The sequence below is a fragment of the Scophthalmus maximus genome, chromosome 19, assembly GCF_022379125.1.
Source record: "Scophthalmus maximus strain ysfricsl-2021 chromosome 19, ASM2237912v1, whole genome shotgun sequence".
Taxonomy (NCBI): domain Eukaryota; kingdom Metazoa; phylum Chordata; class Actinopteri; order Pleuronectiformes; family Scophthalmidae; genus Scophthalmus; species Scophthalmus maximus.
Window position 1 is genome coordinate 19,517,984 of NC_061533.1, and position 13,978 is coordinate 19,531,961.

General features: G+C 41.5%; 1 protein-coding gene across 4 annotated transcripts in view; it reads left to right on the top strand.

Annotated features, from left to right (window-relative positions):
• Positions 1-13,978, top strand: part of ncor2 (nuclear receptor corepressor 2) — a 94,427-nt gene that overhangs the window by 12,637 nt on the left and 67,812 nt on the right. The gene's annotated exons all lie outside the window — the stretch shown is intronic.

A 13,978-nucleotide genomic window follows, 5' to 3' on the forward strand; every position in this document is an offset into this window, starting at 1 on the left:
TTTCTCCAGGGCCAACGTGTTGTCTCGGTCAGACCGAGACTTACCCCGTTTACTTCCTCAACCAGCGGTAAATACTGAAGCGGTGAAACTTCAAACTTGTCTTTAGACGCTGCAATTTATCAACAGACAGACTGAAACCTTCACTGTAAATTCACTGCTGCAACAAACTCCGTTTCACCGGACCTCGCCATGCTCACATTCACTTGCACCGAGGCTCTCTCTCTCTGCCGTTCTGCCACAAACACGATGCACATACGCCACTCATATAACACAAGCTTTTTCATATTAAGTTTCATTTCCTGCATTCCCCAGAACGGGAGTTGCCATCACTGGGGATGAATGTAAACAGTGTGACGTGTCGACGCATTCTACGCAAATCGACGAATTGACGTAATCAATTACGTCGACATGTCGTTGGAGCCCTACTAATATATACTCCCTTGTTTAAATTAATACACAAATACTGTGCTGTTAACTTGTGGTTTCATTTATTTTATATGTGGGTGTCTCCCAGAGGAATAAATCTTGAAAGTTTGAGTCAGCATCACCCCTATATTTTTAAACAGTAATTGAATTTACCCCAAAAACTATTGATTGTTATAATTAACCGATCATAGTTATTATGTAGAATGTTTATTCGTGGTGTCGCCATGTGTCTGTTATATGAGGAAGTCGGTTTCAGATCCTTCAGCGTGTTTCAGTGGAGTGCCTGCGCCTCCATGGTTACAGGGAGTCGTCGATGGCTGAGGCAGTGTGTAAAGGCCCCGGTTCTATGCCTGCCAGCAGGAAGGGGGAGGGTAGAGCCTTATGTAATTTCAAAGAGTGTCGCTGAGGCGGCCAGCAGGGCAACGGGCAGGAAGTCAGATAGCTGCTATGTTGTCCAGCATGGATACAGCTGGACGACCACATCTGGAGGGACAGGCCAGCTAGTCAGTGGCCCTGTTCATCTGTCTCCTGCTCCTCTCTCTTGTTTCTTCCATGTCAGGCATGTACTTTTCCAGTCTGTGTGTGGGGGCAATGCTTATGATTGATAGAATCTGTTAAAGAAGAGAATATGTGAATTGACTGTGCCCGCCCAACATTTAATAAATGTTTAGAATCTGACATGAGTACATAATTTGATCATTTGTAGCCATTATTTTTCTTGTAGTTGGTTTTAAAAGCATAATGATCACAAAAGTATGAGGATATATAATTCACACTTAAACACATCTCCTGTCCTTTTATCCTTTTTGTCCTCATCACAAGAATCTATTTTGTTCTGCATTATTATTGATGTTTTTTTTTAAAAGATCACCCTAACAGGCTTGATAAGAAATATATTCTCAGCCTCCACACAGTTATACCACAGTCCTTCATAATAGCAGAGCTCTGACCCACATTATACTCCGCTGACCGCTTACGTGTCCAGTCGCACATTTTCCTGTAATGTCTTCATGCCTTTGCACACCATCTGTGATGTGAAAATTCCACACAAAACGAAATAAAAAGAAGTGTTATTCAATCAGTTATTGAATCCAATTCATAAAATCCCAAGCCTTCAGCTCATGCTTGCAAAAAAGTTATGCGGCAATAAGAAATCTACTTTTGCTGCAGTAAATAAGTCATGTAATTGAATCCAATTCATAAAATCCCAAGCCTTCAGCTCATGCTTGCAAAAAAGTTATGCGGCAATAAGAAATCTACTTTTGCTGCAGTAAATAAGACATGTAAGTGCGCATTCCTTGGGGATTACTTTGTGACGTGAACTCTGAATATCTGCTGTTTACCTCAAGATTGCTGCTACGAAAGGCAAAACAGTTGTTCCCGAGGTAACTTTCCTGAGTTGTAAAATCCTGCCTGAGTATTCCAAATCACTGTGCTGCGTTTTCGCATTTAACCGTCTTTTTCAACTCATAGGCATTCCTTCAACTGGACTTCCCTGGATCATGTTTCAATGTCTCACTGGTATATGAAACAACACGCCCACAAGCACAATCTTATGTGCCTTTTAAACCAGGGCTTTTTTTGGTCTGAATACATCCTTTCTGTCATTAAACCATCAACATGTCAAATATTTTGGTGACGGCAGAATACTTCCCTCATTGTAAAGGGATAGTTCAGTGGTTTTGAAGTGGGGTTGTATGAGGTATTCATAAATAGTAAATATGTTACCTTATGGAGATGGTGATCAGCGCCATCATTTTAAGGAGTTTGGAGAAGTGGATGTAGCGAAAGTTGTTGTCCCACTGTTGCAGAGGGGACCACAGAAAAACGTCCTTTTCGTCACATTTTTAAATGCTTACCTAAAAAAAAAAGGCGTACTTGTATTCAAGCGACCATGTATTACTACACCAACTCACGCCGGGGCAGAAAATCAGCGTATCACTCTACAAATTAGCTGTTCGAATCATAGCTCATAAAGGTATCCTCCTACGTCCACAGTGAATGGCATATCTTCGTATCATTTTTTTTAAGGTTAACGTTTTTTAAAAATGTGGCGAAAAAAGGCATTTTTCGGGGGTTTCCTCTGCACCTTTCGCTACATCCACTTCTCCAAACTCCGTTAAAATGACTGTGCTGATCACCATCTCCATAAGGTAGCATATTAACTATTAGAGCTGTCCCAAACGATTATTTTTCAAACGAATAATCTAGCGAGTATTTTTTCGATTAATCGACTAATCTAATGATACATTTTTTTGGCCGGTGGTGCGCCCGGAGCCCCGCGGAGCCGGGATCCCACCTCAGCCGTCGCGCGCCGGCCCGCACTTTCTTTGCACCACGGGGTTTTGAGTAGCGCGACCTCTGACTCGCGCCTGCGTTAGACTCCTTGGTAGGGCTGGGCGATATATCGAGTTTTTGAAATATATCGATATATTTTCAAACACGATATAGGATAAGACAATATTGTGTATATCGAGATTTATTTTGCGTCAAAATAACGTAAAAGAAACGTAAACAAGTTTCTTTCGCGGAGCCGTCAGTTCGCCTGTTTCTCCTCTCCCTGTCTGTCCCTCGCACACAACTTTGCCTGGCCCCGCCCCTCTTCCTCTCTGAGCCCCTCGCCTACCCGCTCACTCACACACACGCAAGTCCTGCATGCAGCACCAACACGGAAACAGACACAAATGAGAGGAAAGCAGCCGAAGATTATTACAAATACTGGCTCGATCATTTGGAGATGGATTCCAAGTTTCAGATGTGTAGAGAATCCTGCAAACAGGTTGCAACTAAAAGTTTGAGCATGACGAATCTCTACCACCATTTAAAACATCGCCATAAACCTCAGTATGAGGAGTGTGTAAAACGCTGTGCTTGCAACCCAGAGCTTGAAGCCTTCGCAGCCTTCTGCACCGAAACAAGAGTTAATCTAGTTGTTTGGGGCGACTCATTGATGCAAATTATTTGAGTCGACGAATTTATGTAGTCGATTACGTCGACGAGTCGTCCCAGCCCTATTAACTATGCATAAGTACCTCATACTTTAAGTAACAAAATGCTGTGAATCTTAGACACATTTCAAAAAACATTAGTGTTGAATATTTAACATCTATTTTTGCTTATAATCCTCTAAAAAAATCTTTAAAATCAATGTTCCACTGTTTCTGATTCTGAACCTGTAGCTGCAGTTTAACATTGAGCCATGTCTGTCAATGCTGAAGATGATTTTACCATTGTTTACATAACAATACCTCCACCATTTTTCGGTTTCATTATCGCTTCTATTGTGGTTGTGTTCAGCCAAACTAAAATTGGAAGGTGTGACAGGCTGTGCTTAAGGGACATGATTGTACCTCTTACCCTCAGAGAAATTACAGCGGTGTCAAAGTTGATGGCGTGCTCACACTTTTCTCACACTTTTCTCACAGCGTCTTCAGTTGCTGATTTAGATATTTGTTGTGACCGCAGAGTTCCTGTCTAAAGTTGAGGGGAGGTATGGGTGAGATCAGTTTTTGGGTGTTGGGATGTTCTGTCAATTCACTTTGCTACTGGCCTCTCGGGAGTTACACTAATAATTTTATCACATTCTGCTTATTGTGGCCGTTTTCTTGTCACCTAACATTTGATTTTACTTCGCTGTGAGTAACTCATTATCTTGCTCTCCTTTTTGTCCAGTGACGGTTGGAGAAATGTAATAGTTTGGATTTAAAAAAAGAATTAAGATTAGCTCTCACACTTGAAAAAATATAGGCATGTGATTAAATTGTCTGCTGTGTTTGATGTCTCCACTGGAAGGTTATATTTGCCAATATATTTCCCAGCAAAAAAACAACAACAACAAAAGTGTGCCTGTCGCAGCACCCTTTTAGTAAAAAAAACAATCATGTAGCTTACAACGTAAACACGGCGCCCATGGTCTCTACGTCCGTGACGTTCAGTCGTGAGGGACGTAGTGGACATCAGAGGGATGTAAGTTACGTGCCTCATTCGCTTGCAGCAGTCCACCATACAGTCTGAAGCTTGGTGATGTTAAGTTGCATCTTAATGGTCTCTTCGTCCGTGACGTTCAGCTGTGAGGAACGTAGTGGATGTCGGAGGGATGTACTTTACATGCCTCATTCGCTTGCAGCAGTCCACCATACAGTCTGAAGCTTGGTGATGTTAAGTTGCATCTTAATGTTGAAAATTGAGTTGCAAAAATTATGATTATGAATTTTTGTGCATCGAGACATAATCGTTCAAAAATTATTTCTCCCACCCCTTATTCAGGTTCATAATTTTAATTTGGGTTATTACTTGAAAAGGTTCAGTAAACCCATCAGTTTCCTCATATTGTCCGCTCCTCTTTCCAACCTCTGTCTGAAACACTTGACTTTAGCTTCTTTCTCTTTAAGGCCCCCCTGAAGCCCAGTCTGCTTTGATTGGCCAGCTGACCCCCTTTTAATGATTGGTCAACAACTTCAGCGCAGTGTAGGACGTTCTCTCGCTCTCCCTTTACCCAGCTCTGTTGGGGGCGTGTCGGACTAGCCGCTAGAGATGCTTTATGTGCATCCGTAATATGTTGGTGTCAACATCTTACGGAAGCATTGGCCTGACTGCTGATGAGGCGTTTCAGGAGCTCCAGGAACAGTGTTTTCTGTTGGGGAGAGACTGCAGACTTTCGTATTTTTTAACTTTGCAGACCTTTAACATGCACAAAAAAACTATATAACACACTAGAGGAAACAGAAAAAAATACAATATTTCTCCTTTAAATTTGAGTGGATGGGAAGAGACATAAACTCTGCAGAAGTATTCAAAATTGAATTGTAGTGGCTGCTAAGTGTTTACTTTAATAACACTGAATATACGTAGATGGAAAAGACCTCTGGTTCCTCCAAATTATGAAGTTTGTAAGTTGTTTCTAGGGATACGAATAGCAAGTGACTTTTTGTTTGCACCTTCAAAGGTAAAGCAGACCACCCATGTTCCGAGTAAAGATTTTGAAAATCAATGTGTTGTCATGCAGGCATAGTGTTTGGGAGCAGTTCAGTATTAAGGTTGAGGGTGAGTGAGCGAAAGGGTAAGAGAGCGAGAGCCTGCTTGTCCTGGGCCCTTCGGTAATGAGGCTCCAGGGAGATAAATCCTTATGAGACCTGACAGGGTGCCACATTCCTAGGCTGAGAGTCCTAGCAGCCCCCCTCCCCTAAGCACAACTCTGTAGGGCACTGCTTTATAGACTTCTGATGTTGTTCCCAGACCAAGCCTTGTGTCCATTACTGTACACTCATCATCACTCACCGTCCTTGACAGCTCTATACTGTGTTTTTCCCCATGTAAAAATACAGGCAAAATATATTTATGGACATATAATTTACACTGCATTATTGCAGTTACAGTCAATCACATGCTTGGTTATACCAAAGTCCATGCCATGCTATCAAGGCTCAAAATATGTTGATGGTTATTGATGGTTGAATATCTCATACTCTTTTTGGAGCTGGAATGTCAACCTACCAAGCCAAACTAGACAGCGTTCTGATTAACTGTTTATATCCGTGGAATTAAACAGTTGTTTGAAGTCGGCCTCCTGCTCTCCTTGGCAGACTGGACGCCGCATGTGTTCTCTGTGCTAGTATTTCCACAGCCATTCCTAAAATGGAGAGGGAGGGTGGGGGGTGGGGGATAAAAGGATGAAATGTTGGCTTGCACCTCTGAAGGCTGAGGCCCACTCTACTCTGTGGAGAAGACGGAAGCAAAAGAGGTGGTGGGGGGAAGCACGCTAGAGTGAGAGAGTGAGGTGACTGAGTTCATTCGCAGTGTTGGCAGTCAGCCATCGACTTGCCTGTGGGTGTCTGTAACAGTGCCAGTGCATGTGTTGGCCCTCTCGTCTGGAAGGCCCCATTCGCCTCAGAGTTTATGTCAAAGCTCTCTCATTGTGTTGGCCCTCTCATCTTGATTCAGGTTTTTTGTCCTCTGCAGATCTTGTGACTGCCTTCAGATTTGTTTTCCTCCTTCTCAGGCGAATCTCTCTGGACTGGATTGTCATCAAAGGATGGTTTATCTCACTCTCTCTTTGTATTGCTGGCCTCTTTTTCTGCCCTTTGTTGAGCATATTTGTATTTATATAACATATTTGGACTTTTCCTCATATAATATTTCGCCAGCATTGAGACCTACTCAAGGACTTCAGCACTCCCGTTTGTTTGTTGTGTTTATCCAGGTTTTTCTAAGCAAAAAATTAGCACCAGTGCACTAGATTCTTGAAAATATTTAAAGCCACAGTTAAGGCTACTTGACAAAAGGCAGAGAGTCTAGTTGCTGTGAGACTTTGAGCAGTGTTTTTCCTACCCATTGGCTTCTCTGAGCCAATGTTTACAGAGCTACTCTGTTCCTTAAAAGCAGAGCCATGTTCAGCTTTTCATAACAGAGCCCTTTGCGTAAATGAAATCAAGTGACATTCTGTGTTTGTGACAGTCCAGCAGGAAGGAACAGGAGTAGGAATATAGTGCCCCTTTTTGTGCAGCAAAAAAAAGAGTCAAAACTAGAGTGAGACAATGGAGACTGGCACACTGGCACTCCACCATACTTGGCACACCGCTATACTCTGCCAATGATGTAGGCGCATGCTATAAAAAGTGCTTGTTTATGCCTGGTTGCAGAGGTCCTGGGAAGGTTTGGAGACTTTCAAATTACCTCTAACAGGAACTATGGCTACCAATTGGGATAGTTGACCTAGCCTGTGAGCTTATGTTCAACAGCTTATAGACCACAATTGACTTAGGGTTAGGGTTGTTTTAGTTTTTTAAAAATATTATTTTCAAAAACTTAATGGCACTTTCCTGTCTATTGCACTTTTAATTGTGTCTCCAAAGATATTATGTATCTTCACAAAGAATGATGCATGTTATCACTCATGGACAAGGTGCTTGTGCATGTGTCAGCACCGGCATTTATTTTAATACAACAACAGTTTGTACAGAGACAAAAAGTAATACAGTGCTATCTGATGCCAATAAACTCCTCTGCTTTGGAGTTATACGCTGACAGCTGTACCCCTCTAGGCCAGATCATGGTTTTTGCTTGCCCTTGATTGGATTAGGGACTGAGGATGTGGGTACGCTTCTATTTATGCTTTCATTGGTGCTATGTGTATGCGGACATGTTCCATGAAAAATCATGATGGCAATTTACTGACTGCAGACTTTGTTGTTTTAAACTGAATATAAAAGCCTAAAATGACTAGCTTAACCAGAATAGGACCAAGAACGGGAAAGGAAGAGTACATACCTACACGAAACAAGCACCCACTTGACTTGTCTGGAGCGTGCGTAGTTAGCATGGGCGCAGGGTGGATAGTCTACGCAGACTCGATGGAAGCATGTCGGCAAACTAGGGATGTCACGATATGAAAAATATTAGTTGATACTCCAGTCGATACCAAATTTGATACCACGGTATAAAAAAAGGACAAAAACAATAATACTTAAACAATTACTCCTATTACTAAATAAATATTTGAACATTACAAAAAACAACAATAGTGGCGTGTAGCCTTCAAATAATAAATGAAAAGAAACAATTTAGCATTACAAAAAATATCTACTTTTTTTATGGCACATACTTAACATTTTTAAACCTGGCCATTGGAAGTCATGGCTTCTAGATATAATAAATAAAATAAAGCACCTCTTTATATGGCAAAAAAAGAAAAAAGTGGCATATAGCCTTCAAATATTTAAAACAATACTGAGCTTAGATTTAGAAATCATATTTTCTGTACCTCAGAAGAGCTTCTGATATGGTTTACTGACTTTGCTCTGGGTGCATCATCCTCTGGCTGCTACTGGGAAAAAAGAGAGAGATTTCAGTTATCAAACATACTGTCTGACAATGACTAAGAAAACAGTTGAGGCTACTGTACTAAGGCACGCGAACACGCAAAGACGCGCGCGCACACACACACACACAAACACACAGCACACACTCGCCGAGACGCACACCTTATATACTCTGAACATCAGCAACATGTTGTTGATGGGACATAGACTGAACAGATGTTAGCTCACTACGAGGTAGCGGTAGCGTTGTTAGCAAACGGCTATTGCTAACATTGTATGGAGCAGAACGTGAGGAGGTTTCACAGCAACAATGCCAGTTGCCTCAGATAACGTGTTAACATGTAGCGCCGATTTCAGGATACAGATTAGAAGTTTTAACATTTTGTATATGATGTTAATCTGAATTGAAACTCACTCGCCTTGAATTATTTAAACTGATCTGGATGCCTTGTCAGCTGTTAACTCCCTTGGTTTAAAATGCACGATGGCAATGATAGCATCGATGCATATTGGCTTTAGAGCATTAATTATAACGTCATATTCATCCGCCTCAAATGCATCCAACTGTTGTCGGGACGGAGCAGAACTTGTTGCCATCTTCCGCTCGAACTTTTCCAGTGTGCTGAGGGGTGTTCTTCTAATTCCTTACTATTTGAGGGCAGACTACAACACTTGAGGTGTAAATGCTGACCCCCTCAGTTCCGGAAGAATTACTACCTCGGTTCCTACGGTACTTAAGCTACTGCAGGAAAAAAAAGGGCCGTCACATTTTCAGAATGTTTGGACCAACTTGGTACCGTAATGTCGGTTCTGGCGACAAGCCTACAGCAAAGAAACAAGGAAGCCGATATGTTGAAGGCATATATCAGCCAATTTTAATCGGCCAACCGTTAAATCAGTCGGGCTTTATGAAATACACATCGATCTTTTTCTAGGACTTAAAGGACTCCAGGACTCAGTAGTGGTGGGTCTTCCATTCAGTTAACAAAATTGATGTTCTGTCCAGATTTCGATCAGTGCCATGTTGAGAGACCATATTTCTGCCACCGGGCCTCTTGTTGTGTGCCCCACACATTGCTGAAACATGAGCTGTGGGAGAGAGGCGTCATTAGTCAGTGGCTCATAGAAATGGCAGGAGACCAAATTTCTGTGTTGGCAGGAGTCTCAGGGACACATATCACGAGTATAAGTCCAGCTACTACTACTATCACAGGCTTTTTGGAGAGGCTGAGAATAGTACAGTCATAGTAAAGAGCTCAACATCGTCTTGATCATGAAAATCCAAAAATTCATTCCCGGTAAGGTTTGAGGCCAGAAAACATGGCTAAAAGTATCATAATATTTTTATACAGATCAATATATATATATATATATTAAAAATTTAAAAAAAAAAAAATCTATTTGCCTTTTAATATGAAAGGCAAGACATTCAACATGTTTTTTTTTAGACCTCAAGGAATGACAATGTCCGCAACACTGGTTTGTTATGGTTCTAAAGTGTTAATTATTTTTCAATTGATAGGGTTGGGTATCGTTTGGGTTTTTTCCAATACTGGTGCTAAATCCATACCTTTAAAACTGTACCGGTGCCTAAACAGTGCCATAACCGATACCTTTTCCTTAAAAAAAGCACAAAATGACGGTTGACAATAAGAACAATAAGGCAAATTGGAACTTGAAATTTCACAAATTAAATAAATAAATAATATAATATTAACACTTTAAAGTATATTTAAATATACAAATATAAATAAGTGCAAAAGAAATTAACATAAATAAAACCGAACTGAACTCCAATTATTTAACACTAAATACATGTCTTGTTTACTTACTTTGGCTGGTAGTAAGTAGCTTCCAGCTAACTGTAGCTAATGTAATGTGCTGCCAGAGCCATGTAGAGTGTATTGCCACTATAGTATAATGTTAACTAGGCATGTGCAATGTGGGCAATGTTGCCTGAAGGCAGCGCAACTATTTCATCACATACCTCTGGCAGCAAATTGAGGCACAGAAATCTGTGTTGTGATTCGGTCCGTTATGTACTGGCTGTTTTAGAATCAGTACCTGGCTGGCACCAGATTTTCGGTACCCAACCCTATTAAAGCTGCTGTCGGTAGGATTGAGAGAAGTGTGGTCTCAGAATTCAAAATCCCTCAGCGCCTGCTCCCTCCCCCTCCCACTCCGCTGCACTTCGGTTCTGCCTCCACAGCTCCTCCCAGTCCGCCGTGCCCGCGCACGCTACCATTGCAACAGAAGCCAGTCCAGATACGTAACATTACGTTCCCACGTTCCCACGGGTAAGAAGCTAACAGGGACTACTGTTGACACTGCTAGACTATAACACGTTCTTTAGTTAGTAGACAATGATGTAATATTGTCAAGCCTTATTTGGCACATGAATAAAATACAGTAGGTGCGTTGAATATTCCTTCCTCAGCTGTTCCCCCAGCAAAGTCAGCGTCTGTGGAGAAAAGCAACATGTGGATGTGAAACTATGATCCAGGAAAAAATATTCCTCCTATAAAATTTATCACAAGTCGAAATACTATGAGGGGAAAAAATCATCGAGTACATAATAATGCTGCTGCGTTATTGACAGACACACAGGAGATTACACACATAAGAATAAATTGTGTGACAAAAAACCCCAAATCTCATAATAATAAAGGTCATCTCATATCTAGATAGACATATCACTGTAAAGCACATTTTTGTAAAATCTTCAATGTAAAAAATAGGGGCAATGTCTTTGCAAATGTAAGTTGCATAAGCGGCTTTCACCTCCTTCCATCTTCGTGATTCTCTGCCGTATAGTTTGCCGCCGGCACAAGGACCAGTCTGTAGTATTGTTTGCAATGTACTGTTTTTTGGTCTGTGTCAGACTTTTTATAACCAGTGATGGGCAAGTGACTGAAAATGAGAAATTATATACAGTTATTTAAAAAGTAACAGAGTAACTTACCCAATTTCAGCATGCAGTAGTAATTACAACTAGAGCAAGTCGTCCCATGTTTTTCAAGCTGCGCACAGTGTTTTTTCACATCCTGCGTACGCTTACATGATGCGTTGAGTGCATCATGTAAATAGGATGATGTTTGGCACGAGTCATACTTTCTGTTGTCAGTAGGTGGCGTAATGACCATGGCTCAATATTGACATGCGTAGAGGGTGTGAATGTTACCATTCCTGAGAAAGTTGGTGAAGATATGACGACATATGGTTAAGTTATGATCGTGTGATGTTTGATTCAAAGGCCGACTTCTGGTGCTGGGCTATTGGCTCCCAGAGGCTTTTTTGTAGGGCGTCACATGATACATGGGCATTCCAAATTTAGTCCATCTACATCAAATTTAAAGGTGGGGGCCTTGACTTTGAAATGTTACAGGGGGCGCTAGCGAGCCTTTTTGCCACCATTAGACTAAAGAGCCATTTCAGACATGAGGATTAGCCCCTCTTAAACCGTCTGCCAAGTTTCATGAGATTCTAAGCATCCCAAGTCCATCAAACACACATTTGTATTTAATGGCGAACTATAGGTCGCCATGGCAACACCGTTAAACACATGGTCAAATGTTTCATAATTTCTTTTTTTAATTTCAAATTTTTAATTTTTTAAATATATCTTTTATTATTTAAATGTTTCATAATTTGACATCATTAGAGTCTCACAACTTTACTGACCACATTTGAGGTGGAGCTGGTGTACCTTCAAAGCAGAGGACATAGAAGTACAAAACGTTTTACTTCCTGTTGCCAGTAGTTGGTGCTATAACCCTGGTTCAATATTGACATGCGAATGTGTTGAAGGTGAGACTGTTATCATGCCTGAGAAATTTGGTAAAGATATGACCATATATGGCCTAGTTATGACAGTCCAATGTTTCATAGCGGCACATCGAAGTTCGCCACCATGCCACATAGAGGGCATCTGACGAAGGGTCACAGATTACTGTATATCACATCATCGTGTTTTAGGTTTTCTGAGCAATTAAGAGGTGGATCTGGTAAACCTTCAACGCAGAGGACGTAAAAATATGAAACATGTCACTTCCTGTTGCCAGCAGGTGGCGCTATTGGCGGTTGGCCAACATTGACCTGTAGATGTGTTGCGGGCGAGACCGTTATCATGCCTGAAAAGTTTGGGTCAGATCGGACCATTTACTTTCAATTACACTCAACTTCCTGTTTCATGGCAAATGATCGAAATTCGCCACGCTGTCAAGGCCATGCCCTCTGAAGAAAAGTCAGGATTTTGATAACTTTTCATCCAATAGGTCTTTGGACACACACTACTTTTAAAGCTGCTCGTGTGAAATCTGTAGGAGGAGGAGTTAAAATATAAAATAGGGCTGAACGATTTGGGGAAAATATTGAATCGCGATTTTTTTTTAACAGATATTGCGATTTGCGATTATAATTAGCGTGCACACGCGCACACTGACAGAGCAAGATGTGTTGAAGAGGATAAGGGGAGAGAGCTCTCTCTCTGTTAGCAGTCTGTCTCTTTAACGAGGGAATTGTCGTAGTGTTTGTCACGGTGCCACGTAAGACATTTTCATGCGGAGTAACAGTCTCAAACAACTCTCGGGTGGTTCTGTGTTCGTCACTACTGTCACTGATTGTTGGCCGTACACTCGTCATGAAGCTGCTGTGGCGCTGTGCAAAGCGCTGATACAGGTTGCTGGAGTTGCCCCGTGAAGTAGCAACGGTAGCACGGCATGTTCTGCACAACAAACCGACGTGCTGTACCTCTTCGAGACTAAAGTCTCCGCTGTATCAGTTTCCAACTGTTCTGTCGAGCTTGAGGACATTGCGCACCAGGTTAGTGCAGCGTGACGGATGCTTGTTCTTGGAACCGAAGGCTCCACTCACTCGCGTATCACCTGACCTGTGTAATCGCGTCCCTTGCGGTTAGAAAATCGCGTTTATCATATTGCGATATTATCGCAAATGCAATTAATCGTTCAGCCCTTATATGAAACGTGTAAAATTACAAAAATGAGACTTTGAAACAAAATGGCTGACTTCCTGTTGGTTATAGGGAATGGCTCCAAGAGGCTTTTTTTTGGTAGGTCTAGACATGTTACATGTGCCCCCCAAATTGTGTACATGTCTGATAAACGCAATGCTGGGGCATCTCTTAAGGGGGCAATATAGAGGCATTTTGCAACGTCCATGGCATATAATTCTTATCGCAAATTATACCGCCAGACTGGCAATTGTGGAAATCCCAGCAAACTTTCAGACATGTTAGGCAGTCAAAAATGAGCGCAAAGCTCAAAGGAGAAAAATAATAATAGGAGCAAACACAAAAGGGCCTTCGCCAGCCTCCTGCTGGTCGGCCCTTGGGCCCTAATTAATGCACATATGTAGGTTTATTATTTTGTGTTGTTGAGCCTGTTACACAATGACAGACTTTGTCAACTGACAAACTTTATTATTGTATCAAACCACATCTATTTTGACTCCTGTGTCACATTCATTTTTGTCACGTTTGTCTGCGTTGGCTTCATGCGTCCGTGCCATTTAGAAGAATGCGAAGCTTTGTCTGATTTTACTTACATCGTTATTCTCCACTACACTCCTGGTAGAAGGGGACACTCTACAAGCATTATTTTATCTGGAATTAAAAATCTAGTGCCTGACTCGAGGCCTACATCTCTATCTGTCATTAAGTTATTTATGTTGCCTCTAAAGCCCCATTAAACTCAAGAGTATTTTTGGTTTACCAGCTA